The sequence below is a fragment of the Zootoca vivipara genome, chromosome 17 (assembly GCF_963506605.1).
Source record: "Zootoca vivipara chromosome 17, rZooViv1.1, whole genome shotgun sequence".
Lineage (NCBI taxonomy): Eukaryota > Metazoa > Chordata > Lepidosauria > Squamata > Lacertidae > Zootoca > Zootoca vivipara.
In genome coordinates, this window is record NC_083292.1 from 10,856,632 (window position 1) to 10,883,114 (window position 26,483).

General features: G+C 43.7%; 1 protein-coding gene across 13 annotated transcripts in view; it reads left to right on the top strand.

The window, feature by feature from the left end:
• Window positions 1-26,483, top strand: part of FBRSL1 (fibrosin like 1) — an 808,905-nt gene that overhangs the window by 681,014 nt on the left and 101,408 nt on the right. The gene's annotated exons all lie outside the window — the stretch shown is intronic.

Genomic DNA, 26,483 nt, shown 5'->3' on the forward strand with positions numbered 1-26,483 from the left:
ATCGTATGACTATATGTCTTTTAGAATACAGGTGGGGAAATCTCACAATCGAACATATTGAACACAATTGAACATATAGTCCTGCATATACTGTTGAATGTTATCACAACAAAAAGATAATGACTCCTACCTAACCTCTCCTCACCATGTGTTGCGGCTATTTTATATGTTGGCAAGGAGCATTAAAAGATCATCCACCCGCAGGCTCGAAGTTGTACATTTCTGGTATGGTTGTATCAATATTATTATTATTATTATTATTATTATTATTATTATTATTATTATTATTATTATTTTATTATTTATTAATAATAATACCCCGTCCATCTGGCTGGGTTTCCCCAACCACTCTGGGCAGCTTGCAGCATATATAAAACAGTAAAGCATCAAACATTGAAAATTTCCCGATACAGGGCGGCATTCAGATGTCTTCTAAAAGTTATGTAGTTCTTTATCTCCTTCGCATCTGAAGGGAGGGTGTTCAATAACAATTTTATTATCTCTTGACTTTCCTGAATATGTAGTTTGACTGTTAGATTGTTTCTCTCACTCAAATAAAAATAAAAATTGAAGGTTAATTTAGACAAAGTAGGTAAAGCGCAATAAAACCACAAGCTAGGACTGCTGTACACCAAAGGAGAGGAATGGGAGAGTACAGAAGGCTAGTTTCTACACATACTCTTAATACTGTACAGTACCTCTGTCCTCTGTCTAGACAAGCAAGAAGCATTATCAGAGAAAGGGCACATTTCAGCAAGGTACAAAAAAACTAGAGGCTGAGAAGGGGAGCAGGTGAGTGGTGTGGCCTAGTGAGAGTCTCAAGAGCCAGGTAGAAAGGCTTGGAGGGCCACATTTAGCGCTCTGGCCTGAGGTTCCATTCCCAATGTATTTGGGAGGGAGGAAGAGGAAAAATATAGAGCAGTTGGCTCTTTCTAAGGTAATTCTGGAGAGAGTGCAGAAGGGAAGCTAATAGCAGTGACTAACCAGTGTCAGTAAGGGAAAAGAAGGAAGGAGAAGGAGAGAGAGAGTGAGTTGCATGGGTTCAAGAAAAGGCACTTCCAGGGGAAAGAAGGTGGCCAGAGAATAGGGAAGGGAGGGAGGAAGGAAGGTTCTATTATAAAAAATAATTTAATAAGGAGACTCACACTGCTATGACTGTACTAATATACTTTGTAATCATTGGCTCTGCTCCAGCGCCTCCAAAATTCTGCAACTGGATTGGTTAGGGGAGCTGGTGTGAACTGCTGGATTGGAAAACCCTGCAGCTGGATTGGCCGGTGTTGTTGTTTAGGTCCGCCCTGTATTAACACCAAACTGCTGAAGGACTCCTAAATGTTAGCAATCTGGAGGGCGACCGAAGGAGCGGTGACTCCAGACACCCTGTCTTAAGTTTTCTCTGCAAGGGAAGGAATTGTGGTTTGTGTCGGGGCATCCTCCTGGATACAGGGTTGGGACTTAACAGCGCACATTGATTCCTTATTGGATGTTTGCTTGCACAGGCTTGCATCTGACTGATCACCAGAGACTGAAAACGGATTTCAAAGAGACTGATGTGATTAATGATTATGTGTGTGTCGGGGGGGGGGGCAGAAGGAGTGTGGGCTCTGGTTGAGGCAGGAACAGGGGTGCCCAAGGTTCACGTGAAGATTGAAATATCCTCTGAGGGGGGAAAGCCGTGCTCCTATGAATGGCTGAAGCGATCTGTTAAAACTATTGACCGTGCTGCACGGCAAGTGGTCCCAGGTTTTTTTTTATGAGGACTTTAGGTTGGCTTCTCTCCTCACCCCGTTAATGCTTTAAACAGCATTATGTGTTTAGCAGTTATTTGTTTAAGCACTCTCCGCTGTATTTGAAAGCCCTATGTGAAGGAAAATTGAGTGGAGAAGAGGCGAAGAGGCGGCCCCAAGCGTGGAAATGAGGAGAGGCAATATGAGAGCCATGTGGTGGTGTAGGATATTGTCTCTTGGCATGCAAATAAGGCTTGGTGTTATTCAATACACTGCGCTGTGCAGGGGCCTGTGAGGACTCCCTCACACCTGGTATTAAATCAGCAGAAAGTCTTCCACCTTCTGTTGCTGGGAGTTATGCTCTTTAGAGCTAGGTTCGACAGTTGTTATTGCAATTTTGTTGTGCTCTTTTGATTTACAGCTGTTTTTACGACCATTGAGACAGCCACAAATCGAGAAAATCTCATAAAACAGAGAGTAAACGTCTCCTTCCAGAGCCCAGGCAGAGATTTTGGCATCCGCACTTATTCCATAGAGCAGGATGTGTAAACAATATTGTGTCCCCTGAGTGGCTGATATCAGTTCAGTTAAGTGGTAACAGCTTGAAAAATGCATTTCTCATATATTAGCGGTAAAACTCGAAATGGGCCCCCGGGCTAAAATAAATTGGTGACATTTTGTAGCAGAAGGGGGAACGCAGAGGGGGGGAGGAGAGGAAAGGGCAGGAATTGGAAATGCATGGAGTCCCAGCTTTGAAAGCAGCGGGACTGGAGCCAAAAGTCAGATTCATTTGCATTATTTCAGTATGAAAGTAAATGGATCCACCACACTTTTGTTGCTGAAGCGTCACTCGTAATTGGTTGACAGATTGCAGGACTGCTTTGGAAGGCAACAAAACAAAACATTTCTTTCAAAAGGATGTAAGTTGAGAGATGCCGTGTATGAGCAAGAGATCAGGAGTGGCCTCTTTTTTCTGTTTTTCTTCTTCTTTTTCTTTTGTAGTTCAGTGGCAGAGATTATTTTTGCAGAGCTGATACGCTATATTTTTGTTTAGCCCCTCCAGAGCATATGACTAGCAGTTTATTTCTGCTCTCCTTTCTACTGGATTTGGAGGAGCAGCAACCAGGGAGAAAATTGTTTATTTAAATATTTATAAACCACACTTTCATTTTTTAAAATGCATCAAGGTGGTGTACACCATACAAAATGACAATGTAAACAGCAGTAGGTACTGATTGGTGAAAATTCACATTGTGAAAGCCTGTTTGAATAACACTGTTTTTAAAAGGTAAAGGTAAAGGGACCCCTGACCATTAGGTCCAGTCGTGACCGACTCTGGGGTTGCGCGCTCATCTCGCATTATTGGCCGAGGGAGCCGGCGTATAGCTTCCAGGTCATGTGGCCAGCATGACAAAGCCGCTTCTGGCAAACCAGAGCAGCACATGGAAATGCCGTTTACCTTCCCGCTGTAGCGGTTCCTATTTATCTACTTGCATTTTGACGTGCTTTCGAACTGCTAGGTTGGCAGGAGCTGGGACCAAGCAACGGGAGCTCACCCCGTCACAGGGATTTGAACCGCCGACCTTCTGATCAGCAAGCTCTAGGCTCAGTGGTTTAACCACAGCGCCACCTGGGTCCCAACACTGTTTTTAGGAGACATCTAAAAGGAAGTAACTGCCAAGCTTCCACTGATGAGCCATGGTGGACTGTGAGCCCTCAGGTTACAGAACTCTCTCTGTGTGCAGAGAGTGTGTGTGTGGCTGTAGCTCAGTGGTAGAGGCATCTGCTTTGCACACAGAAGATCCTAGGTTTTATCCCCAGCATCTCCAGTTAGGGCTGGGAAAGAATTCCTGCCTTAAACTCTGGATGACTATTGCCAGTCAGTGTAGATCAGGGGTAGCCAGTGCGGTGCCCTCCATAGGTTGCTGAACTACAGCGCCCATCATCCCTGACCATTGGCCATACCTGATTGGGGCTGCGAGGAGTAGTAGTCCAGCAACAGCCTGCGGGCACCACATTGACTACCCCTGGTGCAGACATGACTGAGCTAGATGGACCAATGGTCTGACTCCATATATGGCAGCTTCCTATATTCTTATGCTTCAGAAGGGAATGAGGTGTGCATTACAACTTAAAAGTACTGTAGTGGTTATGTGCCAGTGGTTTCTTGTCACGTGGGCTTCCAGCAAATACGGCCAGTGTTTTTCAGCTGCCATGCAAAATTGTAACCTGGGAAGAGTTCTGCAGCTTAAGGGTGTTCTGGAGATAGTGGAATGGAAGAAAGTTGAAACCTTGAATGGAAGAAAGTGGAATACCAGTACACCTATCCAAAGATTTGTTCATTGTTTTGACCCATGGGCTTGAACTGTGTGCACTCTGTGGAACCCATGTGCTCCAAAAATGCATTGTTTATTATTTATTATTAATTGTTACATTTATATACTGCCCTATATCTTCAGGTCTCAGGGCGGTTCACATGATAAAATTACAATAAAAAACCCAGAAAACATAATTAAAATAAAAAACAGAAGCAACCAAATAACACCCCCCCCCAAAAAAATACAGAGAAATTGCCCCTCTCCCTTCTTGCCAAATCAAAATTCAGAAATAGACCTAAAAGGCAAACACTGCACAGGAGAGAAGAGTTGTTAGTGAAGCTGTCAATAGGAGCAGGAAGTTTGGGGATTGTTATTATTTACTAAATTTCTACACCTCCCTTCATCCGAGGATCACAGGGTGGTTTACAATAAAAACACAAAGGTGCATAACATAATAACAAACAATAACACCCACCCACCCACAGTTTAAAAGATCAATGATTGCTTAATTAGCCAAAGGCCTGGGAGAAGAGGAATGTTTTTGCCTGGTGCCTAAAGATATGTAACATCTTTAAAACAGCACAATTAACAAAAGAATAAAATATTATCATAAGCACAGAACATATCTGATGCTGTTGCTAGCAATCCTGCCAATGATGGCTCATGGCAGACGACAACACTGGAAGCTCAGGCTCGATGACCTGGGTCTGCCCTAAGAGACTGCCAAGTCGGTCAGTCTCTGGCCTATTCAGCAGCCTCAGCTTTTGTAGCTCAAGTCAAATCAGAGCCCCACTCTCCCAGGCCAGGTGAAATAAAGCTTGCAAGGCAGGAGCAGGTCTTCCCAGTCTCACAGCCATGATAAGCCGACTGTATCATCACTTGAAACTAAACATTGTCCACAGAGAAGGGAGACCTAATGTAGATTATGGCCAAATTTGTTTTGGAAGCTGCTCGTGACAAGTGTTATTGACTCAGACATTTGTGGATAGTGAGTTGGGGGCTGCTGAGACTTAGTCTGGATTTGGAGGTTTAGGAGTGTGCATCGCAACTGCAAGAGTCCAAAATTCCTTAAGAAATTGGATAGATGGGGGCCTTCCAGAAACACACTGGCTTATGGGAAAGTGTTGGCAGCTTTGGAGTCTCAAGGAGAGAGTCTGAGCATTTTCTTAGAAAGTGTGGCAATGGGTGACACCGATGAATACCTTTTGGAAACTGGAAAGGGTAGGGAGCATTGAGCATCCTGTTGATTTCTAATGTGGGAACTAAGAACACCATGCCTTGCTGGTCCTCGTCCCAGGCCTTGATTTTTGTAGTAGAAATTAAATAAGCATTGGCTTTTTAAACATGGAGCAGCCTCTAGATCAAACTTGTTGGATTCATACTGCTTATTAATAACACTGTGGCATAACAGGTGGATGCAATATGAAAATGCAGGGCTTATTGAAGGGCAAACTTGGCTGAACCAAAAGGATGTTTCTGCATAAACATCTCTGGGTTATCCTCCTTTATATTAAATTGGGCCTCTTTTTAAGCTGCCATGAAAAGAAGTTATTTCACTAAAGGGAGAATTGTTCTGTATATCACAGCAATGTGTTCAACATAAGGTATTAGAAATTGCCCTCTGGAGCAAGGCTGCTGCAGCCTTGCGGGGGAGACATCTAGAATCATGAGGTCTAGGTTATTAATTATCTCTTTTTTTTTTTACTGCCATGATGTTCTTGCATTGCCCTCTAGCCCACCGTCCCCTCCCTCTCCCTGTCCCTCAATCCATTAGCTCTGCCATCTACTATCTCAACAAAATCTGCTCCTTTTACTATTCTGCTTCTCTCCCTGTCTCTTTCATTTGTAAGGCATCTCCACCCTCCTGAGAGATTTGTTCCTTCTCTCCAGCAGCCGCTTGCCTTGATAAAGGCCCTCAGACTGCCTCACTCTGATTAATCAGCCTTTGGGGAGCCTCGATAGGGTGTTAATTTGTAAACTCTGTGGACAGGCAGCCTGTGATAAGCCTCAACAGCTGCTGAGCGTCTGCCATGGGGGATGGCACAGATAAGGCTCTAGCCTGGGAGATGGCCAAAACTATTTGGGAGCATTGAAGTAGAAAGGAGCAAATAACTGGTGGGTGGGTGGGTGGTGAGCTGACCTCCTCCTACTGCAAAAAAAAAAAATCATTTTAGTGGGGTAAGCAGAGAACAAGCAAAAGTTCATTGCTTTGCTTTTTTAATGCTGCGCCTGGAAGTGCAAGTAGATAAATAGGTACCGCTCCAGCAGGAAGGCGCTGTGGGTTAAACCACAGAGCCTAGGGCTTGCCGATCAGAAGGTCGGCAGTTCGAATCCCCGCGATGGGATGAGCTCCCATTGCTCGGTCCCTGCTCCTGCCAACCTAGCAGTTTGAAAGCACATCAAGGTGCAAGTAGATAAATAGGGACCGCTCTGGCGGGAAGGTAAACGGCATTTCCGTGTGTTGCTCTGGTTCGCCAGAAGTGGCTTAGTCATGCTGGCCACATGACCCGGAGCTGTACGCCGGCTCCGTCGGCCAATAGAGCGAGATGAGCACCGCAACCCGAGTCAGTCACGACTGGACCTAATGGTCAGGGGTACCTTTACCTTTACTGGCGGGAAGGTACACTGCGTTTCCGTGCTCTGCTCTGGTTCACCAGAAGTGGCTTAGTCATGCTGGCAACGTGACCCGGAAGCTGTCTGCGGATAAAAGCCGGCTCCCTCGGCGTACAGAGCAAGATGAGCGCCCCAACCCCAGAGTCGTCTGCAATTGGACCTAATGGTCAGGGGTACCTTTTTACCTTTACCTGGATGAAGTAAATAACATATACTCCTGGACACAGAGTGAGACTCCAGGGCACTTGCACAGTACTTCAAGGATTACTGGAGCCTTCCTTGAGATCTTCTCTGCTAAGAAGCTAGAGTGTATGGTCACATGATAGGGACTGCTGAGTTTTAGAATGCCTCTTTAGTCAGTTTGGATGTTCCCAGCAGAAGGGCAAGCAATTACAGTTTCTGCTGTCATGTGCATTCCAGAGGTCATCCGGGGCTCTCAGATCTCACAGTGGGGGACATCCTCAAGGATGCATGTTTGCATGTTTGACTGGAAGTGAGAACAGTAGAATCAGCCATCGCTCATGCTCCCTCTCCAAGCTTCCCATGCTAGACACACTGCCTCTTGAGTCATACCAAGCATTCTTGCTACAATCTCCAAAGCAGTTTAACGGTCAATCAGAGCTCTGGGAATTGTAACTCCGTGAGGGGAATAGGGTTTGTCTCACACCTCTCACCACTCTTAAACTATAGCTCCCAAGATTCTTTGGCATAAACCATGTCTGTTTAAAGTGGCATGATGGGGCTCCGACTGCCAGCTTCTTTTGCTGTTCACACTACATTTCATTTTGATCTTTATACACAAAAAATCAATTCCAATCATCATCATCATCAACAACAACAACAGCAACAACAAACCCAGGCAAAACACATACATATACAAATAAAATACAGGTTACACAAAAGTCTGGGTAAAAAGGAAAGGTTTTGCCTGGTGCCTAAAACTAGACAAAGGGTGCTGGATGCCAGGCTAACTTGATGGGAGACAGCCAAGGAAAACTCTGACCCGTGAGACAGGAAGTTAACACAACAATGCCTTCAGGAGCAGGGAAGGGAGAGGAAGTTTGTGGGGCTTGATGTCTCAGAGTAGGTTGCTACCGGGCCCAGCATTTGCCACCAGGTGAGAGTGGTGCCTTGTTGCTTGGGCTTGGCTTCTGTCAGGTAAATTCCACCAGACTCATCCTGTTTGTGCTCCAGCTGCTGACTCACTCTTCTCCCCACCACCACAAGGAGGAAGAGGAGAGGGTCTTTTGTTAAGGATGAACCTGGAACTCCCCATTCCAACCCCACTCCTGCTTTATGTCGAGATGTTGCCCGCTGCCCTCTCCTTTTAAATTGGCTGCAAGGCTCACTGCCTCTTCTCTGTTGGTTTCAAGTGGCTCCCCCTCACTCTGCCTGAGTCACAAGGAAGCCTGGGAGCTGCGACCTGCCCAAAGTGTGCTTGCTGGTGCACACTCACCTTGCAGTCCTGTACCCCTTACCTGGGACTCAGCTCCATTGACATAAGTGGGACTTGCTTCTGAGTAGATACCATATATATAGGATTACGCTGTTAGCATGCCTATTTTTCACTATCAGATGTTATGTAATATATCAGGAGAGGATAACAAAGAATGGTCACTTCCATAGAAAAGAGAGGTAGTTAATGCAGGTATAGTACAGGTGTCATTTCTGCCATTTTTAAAGTACTTCATTGCAAGCTGGAGAACAAAAAACACTAGTAGAATGGCTTAGAAACATAAAATTCAAGGGGTTAGCCCCTCCTTTTCTCATAATAAAGAATAACTACAAATTTTGTTTCCAATGCTGGGCATCTAACCTAATAACCTACTTGAAGATTAAAGGTGGGGGGGGGGGCTTTGTTTTCTTTCAAATAAGCTGGCAACCTCTCTCCAGTTGTACATGCAACGCTGGGAATAATATAGATGGCAATGGTATAATATAGATGGGAATGGTACCGCACAGCTCCTGGAAGGCTCCCAGCAGTCATAGGTGGAATTAAGTTAAGGTTACCAGATTTATTTCAATGAATCCGGGGAAACAATCAATCAATCAATCAATATTTTTTAAAATAAAAAAGGGAAAAGGTTATTTTTAAAAATAAAAAGTAATATCTTCTCTTCTGTGGTCTCCTGTTGTGCGGCCTTCCTCTGGGTCCCGGCCTTTCTTGGAGCACTAGCCGTGCTTCCCCCCCCCTCCTTGCACTGCGATCCCCTACAGGCTTACTTGGGAGTAAGTGTTAGCAGAACCCCCTCCTCCTGCTGCTGCCCTGCCCGTCTGTATGGGCATCTCCTGTGCAGGCATCGTCCAGCGGCCACCCACCCGCGCCGTGGCATGCCCAGTCAGCAGGTCCAGGGCAGAGCCAGTGGCGAGCAAGCGGGAGGAGGCGCGCTTGGTCCGGATCAGCTCGTCTTGTGCTTGCCTCTCGTCCGCAATGGCCAATGATGAGCTGGCTAACAAGCTGAACCGCCGCTTGCAAGTCAAGGAGCACAATGGTGAAGCTGAGCAGCAGCCGCAGCAGCCCAAGTACCACCTGGAGACTGAGCCGGAGCCCAACGGTGAGCTGAGCGCCAAGTTGCAGCAGCGCACCAAGCTCAACGACCCCACGCATCTTTTGCCCGGCAGTGGCACCCAGCACCATGTCTTCAGCCCCTACTCTTGAGTCCCCATATGATGTGTCTTGTGCACAACACATCATATGGGGACTTCCAATGAGGCAAAATGGCGGGCACCATGGTAGTGGGCAGCTCCTGAAGCTAGCCAGAGCCAACCGCGCTACCAGGCTGGCTGCTGAAACTGCTGCTGCTGCTGCCACGTTTCCCGGGGACATTAGATGAAATCTGGGGGTGGAATTTGTCTAGGGACAAATATGCAAATCCAGGGACTGTCCCCGGGAAACGGGGACGTCTGGTAACCCTAAATTAAGTTAGCAGAACTCGCCAATGCTACTCTGGCATTGGCCGTATGAAAAGGACACTGAAAGTGCATAGAACCTGCAAGTCATTGGGCAAGGGATGAACATTTGGGTAGATGGCAATTGCACCTGCAGTTGCACCGTACTAAGGCTTAGTACAGGCTGATTTGCTGTAGGGCAGGGGTCTCCAAACTAAGGCCCGGGGGCCGGATGCAGCCTAATCACCTTCTAAATCCAGCCCGCGGACAGTCCGGGAATCAGCATGTTTTTACATGAGTAGAATGTGTCCTTTTATTTAACATGCATCTCTGGGTTATTTGTGGGGCATAGGAATTCTTTTTTTTTTTCAAAATATAGTTTTTTTCAAGGTCTGAGGGACAGTGGACCGGCCCCCTGCTGAAAAAGTTAGGGGATGAGAAGTAAGGAATTGTGCTAAAGACTTAATGGAAAAGATAGGTGGTAAGGAAGGATTTGAGGGAAGTAAAAAAACCTAACGTTAATACCACCCTTGTTCTGGAAGACTACCCTTACCCAAACATAAGCCCCATTGAACACAGTGGGATTTACTTCTAAGTAAATATGCATAGAATCATGCTGTTAAGCCACTTAATGAGCTGGCTTACGGGATAATGACATATTACATGTAAATGCATGTGACTAAGTGACAAGAACAGCTAGGGAGAAAACAGAGGAACAGTCTCAGCCGAGTACCGGTTTCTCTGCCCACTTTTTCTCCTTTGCCCCCTTCAAGTGGAATTTTCCACCTGCAGGGTGCCTAATGTGTTGGGCTGGGGCATTGTTCAAAACACACATTTGGAACCTTGTGCAATTTGGAGCAAAAGGAAAAGAAAAGGGGGGAAAGCAGACAGTGAAAAGGTTAAGTACCCTCTGTCTGTCACTTTTCCACTTAAAATCCCCCCTCTCCGAAAGCCATTTCATAAAAATAGCTGGACCCAGCTGCCAGAGCACCGAGAAGAATTAAACACAGGGCTCAAGGAACCAACCCCTTGAGCATGGGCATTGCACCTGCACAGGCTAAGATTATGCAGAGTGTGTTTTCTGATTTTCAGGACATCAAACTATTCAGTATAAAGAATCTACTCTTAACATGTCACTTAATTTTGAACTGATGTAGCATCTATTGCATGACAACACACACAGCATTTTTGTACAGCAGACAAATAACACTGAGCATATTAAAACTGTAAATAAATTGTCTTTCCCCCTTTCTTTCTTTCTTTCTTTCTTTCTTTCTTTCTTTCTTTCTTTCTCTCTCTCACTCTCTCTCACACACACTCCCTCCCTCTCCTTTAAAATACAAAAGAAATAAGATTTACCAGAAATTCAACATAGGTTTGTCTAGCAGGAAATTTATTTCTTTTTCCAGTTGGCAGTACACATGGAAAATGAAAAATAGATCAGGAACAGCAAGGAGTAATGTTGTGTGAATATCTGTAATGTGCACACATCTGAAACCAGTATATGTTTATGCAGATCAGTGTCCCACATGTCTCTTTTCATGCAGCAAATACATATGAAACAAAACTATGCTTCAATTATATATATTGGCCAACGTTTCAGAACTGAACCATTTGAGCTATTCAAGAGTGAGTCAGGGTACCTGGGGCTCAGATTATCGGGGTTGAAATAGTTAATAAAATCTACAAACCCACACTCCTCCTGTCCCTCCAATTTTAGCCACATAATCCCACTGTACTAGTAGTTGCTTTTTTAGTAGGAAGGGAGATAGATTGGGGAGAACCCTCTTCTCCAACCTGTAATTTGAGCACTGCTTTAGAGCCATTTGGATAGGTGGACTTGATGCTTTCTATGCTATTCTTCCATTGTACATCTGTATACAGTATGTTGCACTTGAAACCTCCTGGGATTGCAGAAATGCTTTCAAGCCAAGGATGAGAGCAAATGAGAAAGCTATTCAGACATTTTTCACAAGTATCTTGTCTTCCTTGTGCTTGGTGGTGCAGCACTTTCACTAGGGGAAATGATTCCGGACAAGCGGGATTTTGGTGCTCCTATAAATAAGCCGGAAAAAGATGAAATGAAATGAAGGTTCCCCTGCAGGTACAGCGATAGCAGGAGGTGCCTAAAATGAATTGCTTGGCAGCATTGCCCTGGCTCTTTTCCTTTCCTCCTCCCCTCCCTCCTCCTCTTCATCTTTTGCCAAGTCCCGTCTGGCAGGCCATTACAATGATAAATGCAGGTACTTGGCAAGGACCACAGTTGGGAGTTTGTTGTAGCATGCCAAGCCCTGTTTGGCATTCCCTGTCAGTGCCAGCGTTCGCACTCTTACTCAGCTTGACAGAAATGAAGATACGAGGTGTGATTTTATGTCCACATCCATCCTGTGCAGAGGGGGTTTTTTTTGGGGGGGGGGGAGAGAGAATGAAAGTCCTGATATGATGATAAACAAGGTAGCTGTAGCATTCAAAAGAGAATTGTCTGCCACCTTTCCTCCCCTGCCCAGCAGCTACCTGCTCCCTTCCTTCTTTCCCCCTTCCTCAAAGCGTTTAGATTTCCAATACACTTCATAAAGCTCTGCACTTTCTGTTCCTTCTGCTTTCCCAGCAAATATATAGCAGCCCAGCCAAATAGATGGTTTAGCTGAAGAGCTTCAGCATGAAAGGATAAATATTCAAAATAATATTTTGCAGATCTTGTTCATACAAAATGTTGCCTCTGCGCAGAGGTGGGAACAATGACAGAGACTTCTCAGTAAAGAGGCCCTCCTGGTTCTGAATAAGTTCTTCATGACAACTTCATTTTACAGTACTATATTTATATCCAGCCTTTGCTTCAAGGAGCTCAAGAGGACATACATAGCGCCCTCCTATCTCTCATTTTGACCTTGCAACAGCCCTGGGTCTTTCGTGTGGCACAAGTCAAGGATGTACCTCTGTGGATCAAGAAGTGCAGCCAGTGTGGGGACAGAAGTAGAGACAGTGTGGGGCAATTGTGAGAAACCTGTGGCCGCCCCCCAAATGCTGGACTGCAACTTCCTCTTCCCTTGGTGATGTTCAAATGTGGTGCCTCACAGACCCAATTGCAACCCATACCAGGCCCAATTAGCCCTGTGGGCTGGAGGTTCCCCACCTCTGCCCTAGGCCCAGTCTGAGGAATTGCTCAGAGAGAGCCAGCAGAGAGTGAAGGATGTTGCTCCATCTTTTCACTCTGGTCAGAGTCACACTGCATGTTCAGAACAAAATTTTAAAAAATCCTGAAGAAGTGGGCATGCACACGAAAGCTCATACCTATGACAAACTTAGTTGGTCTCTAAGGTGCTACTGGAAGGATTTTTTTTATTTTGTTTTGACTGCATCAGACCAACACGGCTACCTACCTGTAACTAGTGCATGTTCAGAGAAGGTATCTGAAGAGGTGAGAACACGAAGAAGAAGGAACTGCAAAGCCAAGAGGCTCAGGGGCAGGGCCGGATTTAGATTTGATGAGGCCCTAAGCTACTGAAGGTAATGGGGCCCTTTCTAGGTCCAGCTGTCCTTTGTCAACAACAAATTGTCACTGATTTTTGTGTTGAATATATATATGGTACCCTACGGTATATATATGGTACCCTATATATAGAAATGAGCAAACCAGTGATATTTTAGGGAGCAGGCTAGTACGCTGGGCCCATTACTTACATCATAGGATGTAACAACACAAAACACTGTTGCTGTATGTAGGCTTTATTTTATTTGTCTTTTATATTTTGGAAATGTTGTTGTTGTGTAGTCGTACATCCAGTTTTTGTTTCCTTTAAATTTTGGGGGGGACACCCAATAGATTGGGGCCCTAAGCTATAGCTTGTTTAGCTTATACGTAAATCCGGCACTGCTGGAGGGGGGGGGGAGGTAAGCATTGCTCATCCCCAAGGATGTGTGGGCCTTGGCAGGTGCCTAATGATGGTGACCCATACATACACCCCCATGTTGGCCCTGCCCCTGATTGACCTGCGGTCAGTTAAGGGACAGTGGCTATAACTTTCAGATCGTCTTGATCCAGCTGTCACAATTTAAACTCTTGACCCTGTTGCTTCTGTTCTTTTCCTCGGTGGCTCTGAAGTTCAGCTGTGTTCTTTCCATCTACCCAGCCGCCTCCCTCTCTCCCTCTCTCTCTCAACATATCCAAGAACTGCTGCTGCTGTGTCCTCCCTTGACTTGGATCCAGCTGAGTTGGGTCACAACCTGACACTCTCAGCAGGGGTATGTGGGAAGGATGTGTGCAGACTCTGGCGGGGGGGGGGGGAGGCAAAATACCTAAAAGGGAAGGATGGTTGGGGAATAATGTGACCTGGCCCATTTATAGCGAGATGTCAATACAGTGTAGGCTAATATTTTAATGGGATAAAATCAACAGCGAAAATTGTACAGGTCTGCCGCAGTTGCCAAAGTAAACCTTTATTGGGCTCCCTCAGTAATTGTAGTCTTTGACATCAGCTTGGCATCCAGCTATAGAGATCTATCTACACAAGAAGAGATCCAAAAACCCCGGCTTTCTTTGAAATATTCTCCCTTCAAAAATATTTACACACATGGTAATTGCCTGCTAGAAACAGAGCTGGGTGGGAGAGAGAAAGGAGCAAACCAGTCTTGTTTCACAGCTTTTCTTCTGATGATCTGTCATATTCTTTGTCAGGGGAAGGGGCAAAGCACGGCAAATGGCGGCCTGATAAATAAAATTAGTGCCAAGCAGAAGAGGGATGTAATGTATCGTGAGCCATTGTGATTCACTTGTACAGAATGTGGGGCGTGAACTTGGTTGGTGCTGGTTCAGGGCGGGCTTCTGAAATGGATACAGTTCTTTGCTTCCCATAATATTGTAGGGATAACATTCTGGAAATTTGAACGCCTATGAAAAGCACAGAAACCTCAAATTACCCAATGGCAATATTATGGATAGTAGGTTGTGTGCCCTTGCTGCTTCTTGCCCCACAACCATGGTTAATCTAAAATACAGCAACATTGTCTTTGTGGTCCTTCTCTGGTGTATTTTGGCTACCGCAAATCAAATTCACACCACCATTTCTGAGATAATCAAGTCCTCTCTGTAAATGTCCCTAGCCTCACGTGATTGAAGGACCGAACTGTACTTTTGCCATAGTTATCCAGCATTCCTCGTGTGTGTGTGTGTGTGTGTGAGAGAGAGAGAGAGAGAGAGATATTTAAAGTCTATTACTGTGTGCCTTTGCTCTGTCACATCTTTGCCAATTTCTACCTCTCTTTCACATCCCGTATTTATTTATTTAGTAACATCAATGTGTTCCCTGCCCTTAATGAATTTACAGTCTAAAAATGGTAACTGCTGGCTGAAGTGGGGATATTCAGCTCCATATATTATTGTTGTTGTTTAATTTATTCACCACTTAGTTGATAAAGCGGCAATTAAAATACACAATTAACAGTTCCATCAAAACATTAAAATGAACATCCACTATTAAAATGTGCGATAAAACAAGCCCGTTAAACCCAAACAACAATTAAAATACTCAAAACAGCAGAAAAAGGGTTTAAAACAATGAGCGCAGAGTCCCACGGTAAGAGGTCCTGAATGTTATAGCAGGGAGGAGGAGAAACCACCTCAGGGCTGGTGCTTTGTGAGGCAAACCTGTCATAAAGGTAGCACACAATTCGAAGCAGTTTTCCTGGGGGACAATTTCATGCAAGCCTCTCATGTCTGCAAGCACTTGGAAAAAGGATGCTGTGGTTATTAAGACCCAGCATGGGTTTTTCAAAAACAAGTCATGCCAATTGAATCTCATTCCTTTTTTGTTAAAGTTACAATCTTGGTGGATTGGGGGGATGTTGTGGACATGGCGTATCTTGATTTCAGTAAGGTTTTTGACAAAGTTCTCCATGATATTCTTGCAGAGAAGCTGGCAAAATTTGGGCCAGACAATGTAACTGTTAGGTGAATTTGTAGCTGGTTGACTGGCCCAACCCAAAGACTGCTCACTAATGGTTCCTTATCCTGGAAAAAAGTGGGGCGCTGAAGGGTTGTGTCCTGGGCCTGTTGTTTATAACATTTTTATAAACAACTTGCATGAAGGAATTGAGAGGATGCTCATCAAATAGCTAATGTTTCAGGTGACAGAATCGGGATTCAAGATGATCTTAACAAATTGGAGAACTGGGTGAAAACTAACAAAATGAATATAAGATGGGGGACACACCCGGCTTGCATGTGAACAGGATTTAAGGGTCTTACTACACCACAAGCTGAACATGAGTCAACAGTGTGATGTAGCAGCAAAAACAGGCTGCATCCGTGTCCTGATCAAGGGTAATAATCTTACTCTATTCTCTCTTGGTTAGACTACACCTGGAGTTCTGTGTCCAGTTCTGGGTGTCACAATTTAAGAAGGGTATTGACGAACTGGAGCATGTGCAGAGGAGGGTGTCCCAAGATGAGAAATGGTTGAGGAAATTGGGTATGCTTAGCCTGGTAAAGAGGCAACTGCTGTCACATGGAGGGTTGAGCATGCTTGTTTACTCTTCCTTCAGAGGTTAGGAACCCTAACCTATGGATTTAAGTTACAAGATCAGGGAAAACTTTCTGACAGCAAGAGCTGTTAGACCAGGCATAGGCAAACTCGGCCCTACAGATGTTTTGGGACTACAATTCGGATTATCCCTGACCGCTGGTCCTGTTAGCTAGGGATGATGGGATGATGGGAGTTGTAGTCCCAAAAGACCTGGAGGGCCTAGTTTGCCTATGCCTGTGTTAGAGACAGTAGAACAGACTCTCCTTCCTTGGGTGTTTTTAAGCAGATGTTGAATGGGCATCTGTCATGTATGATCTAATTCAGATTGCTGCATTACAGGGGGTTGGAGTAGATGACCCTTGGGATCACTTCTTACTCTATGATTCTATGAAACTGAAGAGGTAAAGTAATTACTTTAGAAATCTACCGCCTCAAAGGCAACTTCGAACCTTCTTGCAGTGCCTCCCACCCAATCAGCATGAGTAAAGCAAGCCATAGGTCCAAGCCTACAAAGGGTGACTTTTGAGTGAAACACTTTCCTTTGGCATCAGTTCTCACCACTCGTGAAATGGGAGTAACAATGGCCTCTTTCAGAACTGTGTAAGTGGACAAGAAAAGAATCGGAACCAGCTTTGCTTGTTAAAAGGGCCAGTAAGGCCATAAAGGTAGGCAGGAATTGGGGTGTGAAAATATGGTAACCCAAGTGTTTATGTAAGTTGTCGCTAATATAGTAGCTGCTGAGAAATTTCGGGCTGGTATTTTGATGTGAAATAAACAAGGATGCAGAAAGTTGTGTTGTAAGGTCTTTTTGGCCGTGTTTAATAGACACAGCTGGGACCGTTCCTCCCTGGACGCTGTCAGCAGGACCAAGCTGAAGGGGAGCATTCATAGCTGGAGAGGCCTCCGCTACCTGTTTAAAAGAAGAAGAAGAAAGAACACATTTTTAATTCACTTGCTGAAGAAGATGGAGGGGAAGGGGAGGAAATGGAAGCAACACCTTCCAAGAGGTCGCAAGCCTCTGAGCAGAAGCTGAATCATGAAAGGAGGGCTAATGGAGGGAAAGGGTAAGCCAAGCCGTGGGCCTTGTAGGCGGCTCTCTAGGGAAGAGAACGGGAATGCAAAGGGCCTCTGTCGTGAGGCTATGATAACAGCCATGCTTGTAGGTCAGACATCCTGGTTGTTCCCCAGGACACCGGATCAGGCAGACTGTTGTTTGCAGCTTAAGGATAGGAGGGGATATCTGGGTGGCCGCCTTAGCTCCAGAATTAAAGGTACTGTTTATCCCAGCAGTACTCTTGCGCTGCGTTCTGTAGAGTGGACTCTTTGAGGACAGGTGGGGGGGGGTTATGTTGTATTATATTTGCGGCACTTAAAATATAAATAGGAAACAAGTTGTTTTCATTGTGTTGAAGAGTGCTTTTAAAGTGTTTGTGGAGGGCCTTTTAACTGCTGTATGAAAGCATGGCAAACATACCAGAATTGCTAAAAATTATAATAATAAGTATTCTTCAGTCTTCTTTCTTCCTTAATCCCATTTTCTTGTCTTCTTTCCTCCCTTTCATTCCATTTTTATTGTTCCTCTCATATGCTTTTTCTCATTAGTTCTTACAGTCTTTCAAAGGGTTTAGGGTTTGGGGGAGGTATTTGCTATGTAGGATAGTTTAATTTATTTCCTTTACATACTTGATGCAGCATTTAAATGTGCTGTTTTGGTTGTTCTTACTGTAGTTTTAAACAGGGTTAATAAAGTTGTCATCAGGATGGTTAAATGTCAATGTGTTCAAAACCAAGACAGTGTAGATAATATACCTTTAAAGCACATTTCCTTCCCTTAAATAATTATGTGCAGTGTACAGTAGTCTGTTAAGGGTTGCTGGCAATTGGATCTTGATGGGGGTGAACTACAATGCCCAGAATTCTTTGAGCATAAGAATGTGTTTTGGTATGCTTTAAAGATATAGTGTGTACACCACTTAAAATTTTATGGTAAGAAGAAATGCTGGTTTGGGGGGGGGGAGCATCCAGTGTTTTTTTCCTGTACAACCAGAAGGAGCTTCTGCACAACTGTCGTTTTACCAGCGACACTGAATGCTACTATCCATTGAGTCAAGTCTCTGCTTCCATTAACCCACAGACACAATTCCAATTTTATTCATGCTGTTAGCAGAGAGCAATAAACATGGCAAATGATTCCAGATGACTCAAGTGGGTGAGCCAAGCTGTGCTCCACAGGGAAGATAGGATCCTAATTAGCCTGTCTGACCTGTGGGAAAACACTGTATGTTGGCAAGTCCAAGCTTGAGTTTGATGCAAAATGTATATGACCTATCTTTGGCAGCCTTTGTTCATTCAGCAAAGGCCTGTTCAGGAAAGGACCATTTGCAGTGGGTAAAAGATAGGTGCAGCACTTCTAGCTTATTTATTCCTTATTCCAAATCACCCCCTTCCAGAGCATCTTTTCTTCAGGGTGTGAGGGATGGACTAAGATCGTTTAGTTACTATTGTTCCCTTGGGAATTGTTCTGGGGGTTCCTGTCTGCCAGCCTCAACTACAGTAGCCTCCTGACTACTCAGCTGCCAACTCAGAGCCTTGAACTCAATCTGGCTCCTTAGCTGTTGCCTCTGCAGCTTCCAACTCTCTTTCAGGATTGCTTCTGGATCCAGGGGTCTTAACAGTTGCAAAGCATTTGTATACCATTAACTCTGAGGAGGGCTTTTATTGTGGCTGCCCCCATTCTGTGGAACAGCATTTGATAAACAAGCACTCACTACCTGCACTTTCCAGAAACAATTGAATATATTTTTGCACAAACTATCCTTCCTAGCTGGATGATTAGGTCCTTTCCCCAGGTGTCTACTTGGTATTGTTTTTTATTTGCTGTTTGTTGGTTTTTAGATTGTTTTATTGCATTTTGCACGTCGCCTTGAGATGTATGTAAAGAAACCAACTAAATAATAGCAGCATATGATTGAACGTCATTCTTATCTGTAGAATGCTTGTTGCTTAAGGAAAAAGGAAAAACATTGTCCTTCTTGCCTCTGGTAGTTGTTTTGGGAGTCTGTAATTGTTAATTTGTCACAAGGCTACACTTTCATCTGCCCGCTGTTAGATTTAATCAAGAGAAATGAGCTAGAAACTCTGGCCTGATTCACACATGGCTTATTCAACTATGGTTTATTCAACCATGGCTTGTTTCATCATCTGAACCCTGCCCAGCAGTTTGTCATCTGCTAACAAACACTATCTTAAGCTATTTATGTTGTTGACTTAAAAACCTTGGTTTATTTGACTGTGCATTAACAGTATGCTCTAACTCAGCCCCTGTCTATAAACATGATTTTTTTGGCCATGCCACTTACATAGGCACGAGGCAAGAGCTTTGGAGAAACAAACCATGGTTTGTCTTTGTTTAAAAACAAGCAACATGACTTAGTGTTATGTGCAAACTAGGTTTCTATTATGTCCCAGTGTACTTGTCCTTATAAAAAAGGGGTGTGTTTCCTCTATGCTTTATTAAAGCAAACACTATTTCAGCTGTGATACTATTTCAGCTGTTAGAGGCAGTTGAAAATCATATACCATAGAGGGTTCAGTTTGCTGTATTTACCTTGGGAAGAGTAGGGTCCCATGAGAGCTTTGTATTTCCCAAGAAGGAAAAATTGATACACACATGGATCTAATTCATAGCATTTCCAGTCCGTTTTGGAGCGGAGTCTTCTATGTAGGTGACTGCTTGCTGTGTGGGAAGTAAGAACAGTCAGAAGATGAGGCCAGAACATAAAAGCAGTGAATTGAAGTTGTTGGCCCTTCTGGGAAACAAACTTTTAAAAAGATTGGGAATGAGAATATGTGGCAAGCCTCCAAACCTTTTGAAAATAAGCTAGAATGTGGATTTTTGTGTGTGACTTTTAAAAAAAGTTCTTCACTATTTGGTGCAGAGCTACCTTGAAGGCTGTCCTTCATCGCCTTCAAGTGTGTCCCATTCCATCTTGTCTGTTCTTTCTACAAAAGAGAAAATTCAAACCTTAAAAAAAATCCAGGAAAGGAAAGTTTCCCCTCCTGCCCTTTTAACAAACACGACATCTTTCGTGAAAAATACCTTCCTTTGGATCTGGTGAATAGAACATGGGGGTGAAAGTAAGGAGCAGTCAAAGGGAAGAAGACAGGCCCAAATGCGCCATCAAAAATAGAATTATCTTCCATCCCAAAACTTTGGGCTGGACTTGTTTGCCTCCATCTACCAGTGGATGGCAGTGACGATGGGAGCAGGGGGTGGGAATCTCATACAAGCAGCAAAACACTCAAGGGTACATGAAACCATTCCATGCCTTGTGCCCCATTTTATAAGACTTTGCTACTGGTAGCTGGGGGAGGGTGGGAGGAAAGGGGTCTACAGAGTGGAAGTCAGTGAATTATTTAACATTTCAGCCCAAAGCATCTTAGGATCTGTAGTTTGTTAAGGGTGCTGAGAGTTGTTAGAAGATTCATATCCCTGTCACAGAGCCACAGTTCCCAGAGTGGTTTAATAATTAAGCCCTCTTCCCAGAAGAGGAAACCTGAGCAATTGTAGCTCTGGGAAGGGAATAGGGGTCTTCTAACAACTCTCAGCAACCATAACAAACTATTGACATTATAAGAGAACAAGGGAGGTGTTCGTGGTGAGTTCTAGCACCTCTTTTTCTAGAAAAATAACACTGGCCTTAGTCCAGTAGAGAGGCCAACACAGGCCTTTTAGTGCCTAAGGCTGAAGATGCCTCCCTTTCTGTGTTGTAAAGATAGGACAATAAAATATCTGACAGATTGGTGCCCTTTGTGGACACCCAAAGCTACTGTTTGAGGTGCTTCCTTACTCTGTCTACAAGAAGGGCTCAAGTTCCCCAGTGTCTTTGGAATATGACCTCCCACATCTCCCTCCTTTCTACAAAAAAATGTAAACAGATTGCTTGGGGTAGCAGAAAACAGGAGGAGAATTGCTATGGGCTGCAATTTCTTTCAATGTATTTCTCTATTGGATAATAAACACACATTTGTTTCCTATTTTTCTGCATGGTCCACATGTCTCTCTCTGTGTGTGTGTCCATCCCTCCCCTTCTGTGGAGATACCCCATTTTCTGGGCATTCCCCAAAGCTTGCTGTTTCAAACCTGGGAAAACGCAACTCTTCCCCTAATGTCACATTTGTTGCTATTGTGGTTGTTGTGCAGAATGTGATTGTGCATATTTTATTTGTGAGGTGCAGTACAAGTCTTCCCTTCCTCATTTGCACTACCAATTACGAAAAGTCTTTTTTCAGATTTAAAACAAAGGTAAAGGCAGTGGCTATGTTCATCCATCACACTAAGCTGTGGTTTAGTGCAACATGTACGAACTAGAAACAAAATAAGTGGGTTGGTGGGGGAGAGAAAAGCTATTGTGAGTGTGTGGCTTGTGTGCTCCTGCTCCCCATCCCCTCTCCTCCTGCTGTGGAGGACAATTCAGAAGCTTCTGCTCTTTGTTTTGGTTAACTGTAGTTTGTTATATTATCTGGCGGGATAAACTGTGATTAACTATGGTTAGTTTCAAGGCAGCCAACCACTAACAGTGGCTTATTGAAACTTGACTATACTTAATATTAACAATGATTCCTGGACGGTCCTGACAACATGCAAACAGTATTTTGTCACACCGTTCTCACTGAAAACTCATGACATGGGGTTTCAGTTTTGGTAAGCAAACAGTATTTGGATTTATGTGTAATCATAATGTGATGCTTTCATATAGGCCTGTTTAAGGCACCAGAAAATACATTGCCTACATTAGCAATATCAAAGACTTACTATGGACACTGTGTGTTAAATGTGGTGAAATTGGGATTGTTCTGGGGACAGATTTTTCTGCAGGAGCTTAACTTCATTGTTAGTACATATGTGGGTGAAAATCCTTTGTATTGGACACTGGAATTATTGACTGAGCCAAGCCTTTAGTTTTTGTATATTCTTCTTCTTTAAATATCCCTCCCCATGTCCCTTTTGGTCCTTTATCCAAGGTTCAGAGGGTAAGGTTTATTGATGTTGTTTCATTCTGCATTATGCACTGAACAATTGAACAGTTTCAGTAGATAAGTCCATTGATAAATCACACACACACACAATGAAGTAACACAATTGGAACTGAAGGCTACCAGTGTTGTGCACAATCATACAAGAACACTGATGCACACGCACACACAGTTGACTCAGATATGAAAATTCAACGACACTATGGTATACTGATATGCAGTTAACTCCATGTTGTTGTCCTTCCATAGAAGGAAGGCAGGACGCTGTGATACAGTGCAATGAAATAATTCATGGTTGCTGCAAATTTGCGAGAGTCCCTTGCATGCAATGCAGATGGGGAAGGGAACTGGGACATCTGCAAGAACTGAGCTGTTGTGTGACTTGTTCATCAAGTTAAGTGAATCGAGATTGCTGCTTACAGAGGCAGTAGATCTTGTTGGGTTTTTTAACCGGAATCCTGAGATACACTAACTGGAGGCAGGCACACACAAATATATGCATTTAAGATTAAATAATTCTGATCCAAGGAATTTGTTTTGAGTACCAGGGCCGAACTGAGTGCACGTCCTTCCGCAGAAAAGGGCACTCCTAGTTGCACACATGCAAACACCACTTCCTTCATTTCAGCAATATAATTTGGGGGTGAAGTCATAATTTGGGGATAGAACCCAGTCTACTTTCTGCCCTTCCCTGTTCCATCTCTTTTTGCTAATATTTTGGATGCAGCTGTAAATAATGAGCATGTTCAAGTTTTTAAACTGTCTATACACACACAATGTAAAATTGATATCAAGCAACTTTTGGCCTGGTACTGAATTAGCAGGAGAAGTGGAATTGTCTGTGGGGCAGGTACTGGGGTGATGATGGGTGAGGTTGGCACAGCAAAAAGAGTGTGTGTGGTCTGATTGTATTGGCCCCATTTAGCCTGGGATTTACATTCAGCACTAGTCAGTCTAGTTGTTTGCTTCCAGGGGCATCTAGAAGATCTAGTGAAAACTCATTGTTTTAAGGATCTAGATGCTGTAGGTTGCAACCATTGTTAATCCTACTCAGAGTATACCCATTTAAATTAATGCACACGACTAACTTGGGTCCATTAATTTCAGTAGGACTTAGCTGGACACGATATACCGTATGTTTGCTCCTTAGTTTGTTGATAAAGAAAGGGTTTGTTGGGTAGACGGGGGCTTTTGAGGTTTTGTTCTTTTCAGGGAATGGGAAAAGTGAATTGTCAGGAGCCTTTTTAATATGCTTGTCAGCATCACAGGGCTGGTCTGCAGTAAATAAATAACCAAAAGCTTGGCTAGGAATGGCGACTGACCTTTGTTTCACTTCTGCTGCAAAAGATGATTTAAACATAATAACCCCGGAGCAGAATTGCATCCACAAGAGATTCTCCATCTCCCAAAGGATTTCATGGGTTATTTTGTTCAATGACCAGAGGCAACCTTGGGGGAAATGTATGGCTAAACAGTTCTTTATCTTGTGGGTTCTGCCTCATCATCCACTGGTTGTTTACCTCTCTCTCTCTCTCTCTCTCTCTCTCTCTCTCTCTCTCTCTCTCTCTCTCTCTCTCTCTCTAAAGGCAGCTGCATTCAGTAAGATCCTGCCGCTTATAAGCCCTTGTCACTCAGAAGTAACTCTTGATAGAGAGTATTCTTTTTTTTACTGCCTGTAAAAGGCCCAGCCCAAAGGCCATTGAAGCAAGAAAAAATAAGCTCCCATTGATTCCGGTGATCCTTTTGGGTCAGGGCCCAGTGTTCTAGCAAATCCGGTTATGTTTCTCTGGTTTTGGTTTGGGGTTTTTTTGCTTCCGAAATCTTTGGCTATGAAATATGCAGTGTTGCAGTACAATTAACGAGACACTTAATAATGCAAGCTTTCCGGGGAGTGGCAGAATAAAATCAATGAGGTTGGAAAGAAAATCAACTTAGCTCAGCCATGAGTTGAATTTTTTTAAATAAATAAATAAATAAATAAATTAACCACAGTTCTAAACTCTTTCCTGTTAGACACACAGGTTGCAGTCTTTAACACATTAGCAATGCAATCTAAACCCTCTCTGTGCCATGCTGGGGAGGGGGGGGGTTGGATTGCATGGACCTGCCCCCCCCCCAGCCTCTGGCTACCGAGTGATGCCATTGTCACTCAGCCAGTTCAGCCTCATTCCACTTAGTGAATAGGTCGGCAGAACTTCTGTCCCTGGCAGCAGCCTATGGAAAGCCTGAAAACATGCGGCCTTCCGGGGAAAGGGATGAGCCAGCCCCACCGCTGTCATATGACTGCACCAGGTCCAATCTGGCCCTGGTTGCTCTACCAGCTTCAAGGTGGTTCAGCAGTTTGCCTGCTCTCTGACTTAGCAGGGCTGCAGACATGGAGGCTCCATTACTTTGCTAAGCTTCTCCAGATGGTGACTTAAGTTTGAATTTCACCCTTACTTTGGAATAAGCCTTGCACATTCTTTTATATAATGGATCTAGCCCACTTGGAATGGTGAAAACTTTTGTCTTGTGAAGGAATTCCCCTACACCAGGCATGTCTAACTTTCAAGAGACAGATCTAATCCCACTGTTAAAAAAAAACAGCCATGATGTACCAAAGTTGTTGAGCGTTTTTTGGGGGAGGTCAGGCTTGTTCAGTTTTTTTAAAAAAATGGGGAGGGGCAGCGATCTACCCTACCGCTATCTACCACAGAGCCCTCACGATCTACCTATTGGCCATCCCTGCCCTACAGGTAAAAACAAAAGACCTGCAGGCTACTCTCTTACCCTCTTTCAGGGTCCCCTCGATTACCCTCTTTCAGCAGCACATTTCAGAATAGTATGGTGCAGTCCTTTAAAATAAGCAGGGCTGTCAAGCAGTTAGGGGATTTAAAGTCAATTATTCGTATTAGTTTTGATCATTTAATCGACCAAGAGGTCAAATTTGCTTTTACTGTATTATTATTATTATTATTATTATTATTATTATTATTATTATTATTATTAAAGATTTTCTTGGTTTACAAAAATATGTGCAATGTCTCTCATAACATTTTTACAACTCAGTTTCATTTGTTGAAACATTGAGAAGGAAAGGGGAAAAAGAGGTACATTGGTGCCTCGCTTAACGAATGCCCTGCCTAACAAAATTTTCGCTTAACGAAAGGTTTTTTCTAGCGGAGGTTGCCTCGCTAGACGAATTCGTTTTACGAAAAATTCTTCTAGCAAATCGCGGTTTCCCATAGGAATGCATTGAAATTCAATTAATGCGTTCCTATGGGCAAAAAAAAAAATCAATGCGGTCCTATGGGATTCGCTAGACGAATTTTTCGTTATAAGAAAAGACCTGTGGAACGAATTAAATTCGTCTAGCGAGGCACCACTGTAGATGGGGGAAAGATGGGTGGGGGTGGGTTCAGGTGACAATGTATCTATTTTACTTAGTATATGTGGGTTTTTTTGTCAACGTCGCTTATGCAGGTTCTCTGTTGTTCGCTTTTGTTCCTTTGGTGGTGAGAGATGTAGGGGTTGGCCTAGGGTATGATTGTTCATTTGTGGTTGGCTATGGTGGTCTTTGTTTCATGTGTGAGTGGGGTGGGTGAGGTTTTTGGATCAGGTTAGCCATATTGATTTGTATGCTGTTGGTGGATTTTTGTCATTGTCTTGTTGGGCTGTGTATGTGATAAAGGGGAGCCATACCAGGGTGAAGCCGTCTTCTTCTATTTGTGCCCGTGTCAGTTTCAAATTTGCTTTTGAGTGAAAAACTAACAGGTCTAAAGAAAATACACTTTCTTGGCTTTTAGATGGTAGCTTATCATCAAATGGTACCGGATTCCCCACTGCCACACAGAACAGAAATGCCTCTTTTAAGATGGCACTTGACATCTAAAGTTGTTATAAGGGCAACTATTAAAAATAATTTAAATACATCAGCCAGTTAATCTGGGGCCGCATTTAGGAAATTAAAATTCAGTTAACTGAGTAATTGAATAAATATCAGAACCCCAAAATAATGACTATTTAGCCTTTATATTTGCCCCATGAGCTTTTCTTGTTTAATGGAGTGGGAAGAACCCTTGAAAGATTTTATTTAAGAAAACCTTTATGTACAGTACATGGATTTTCCTCTTTTTTTAAAAAAAAAACAGTGCGTGTTGCTATTATCCTGGCTGAAACCCAGTGCCCCTGATTACTATGAAGCTGTTTACAAGGTTTAGGTTAATTGGATTTCTTAACTACTTCCCAGGGCAGAAGTTACAGCATGGCTGAAGTTCAAAAAGCCTGGATACAGCCTGGATATAAATGGGAGAAAGCAGCTTTGTTAATAAATCTGCTAAGCACAGTGGTGAGGGAAGAAATGAGAGGGCCTGTGTTTTGGTACAATATGGCCTCTTTTT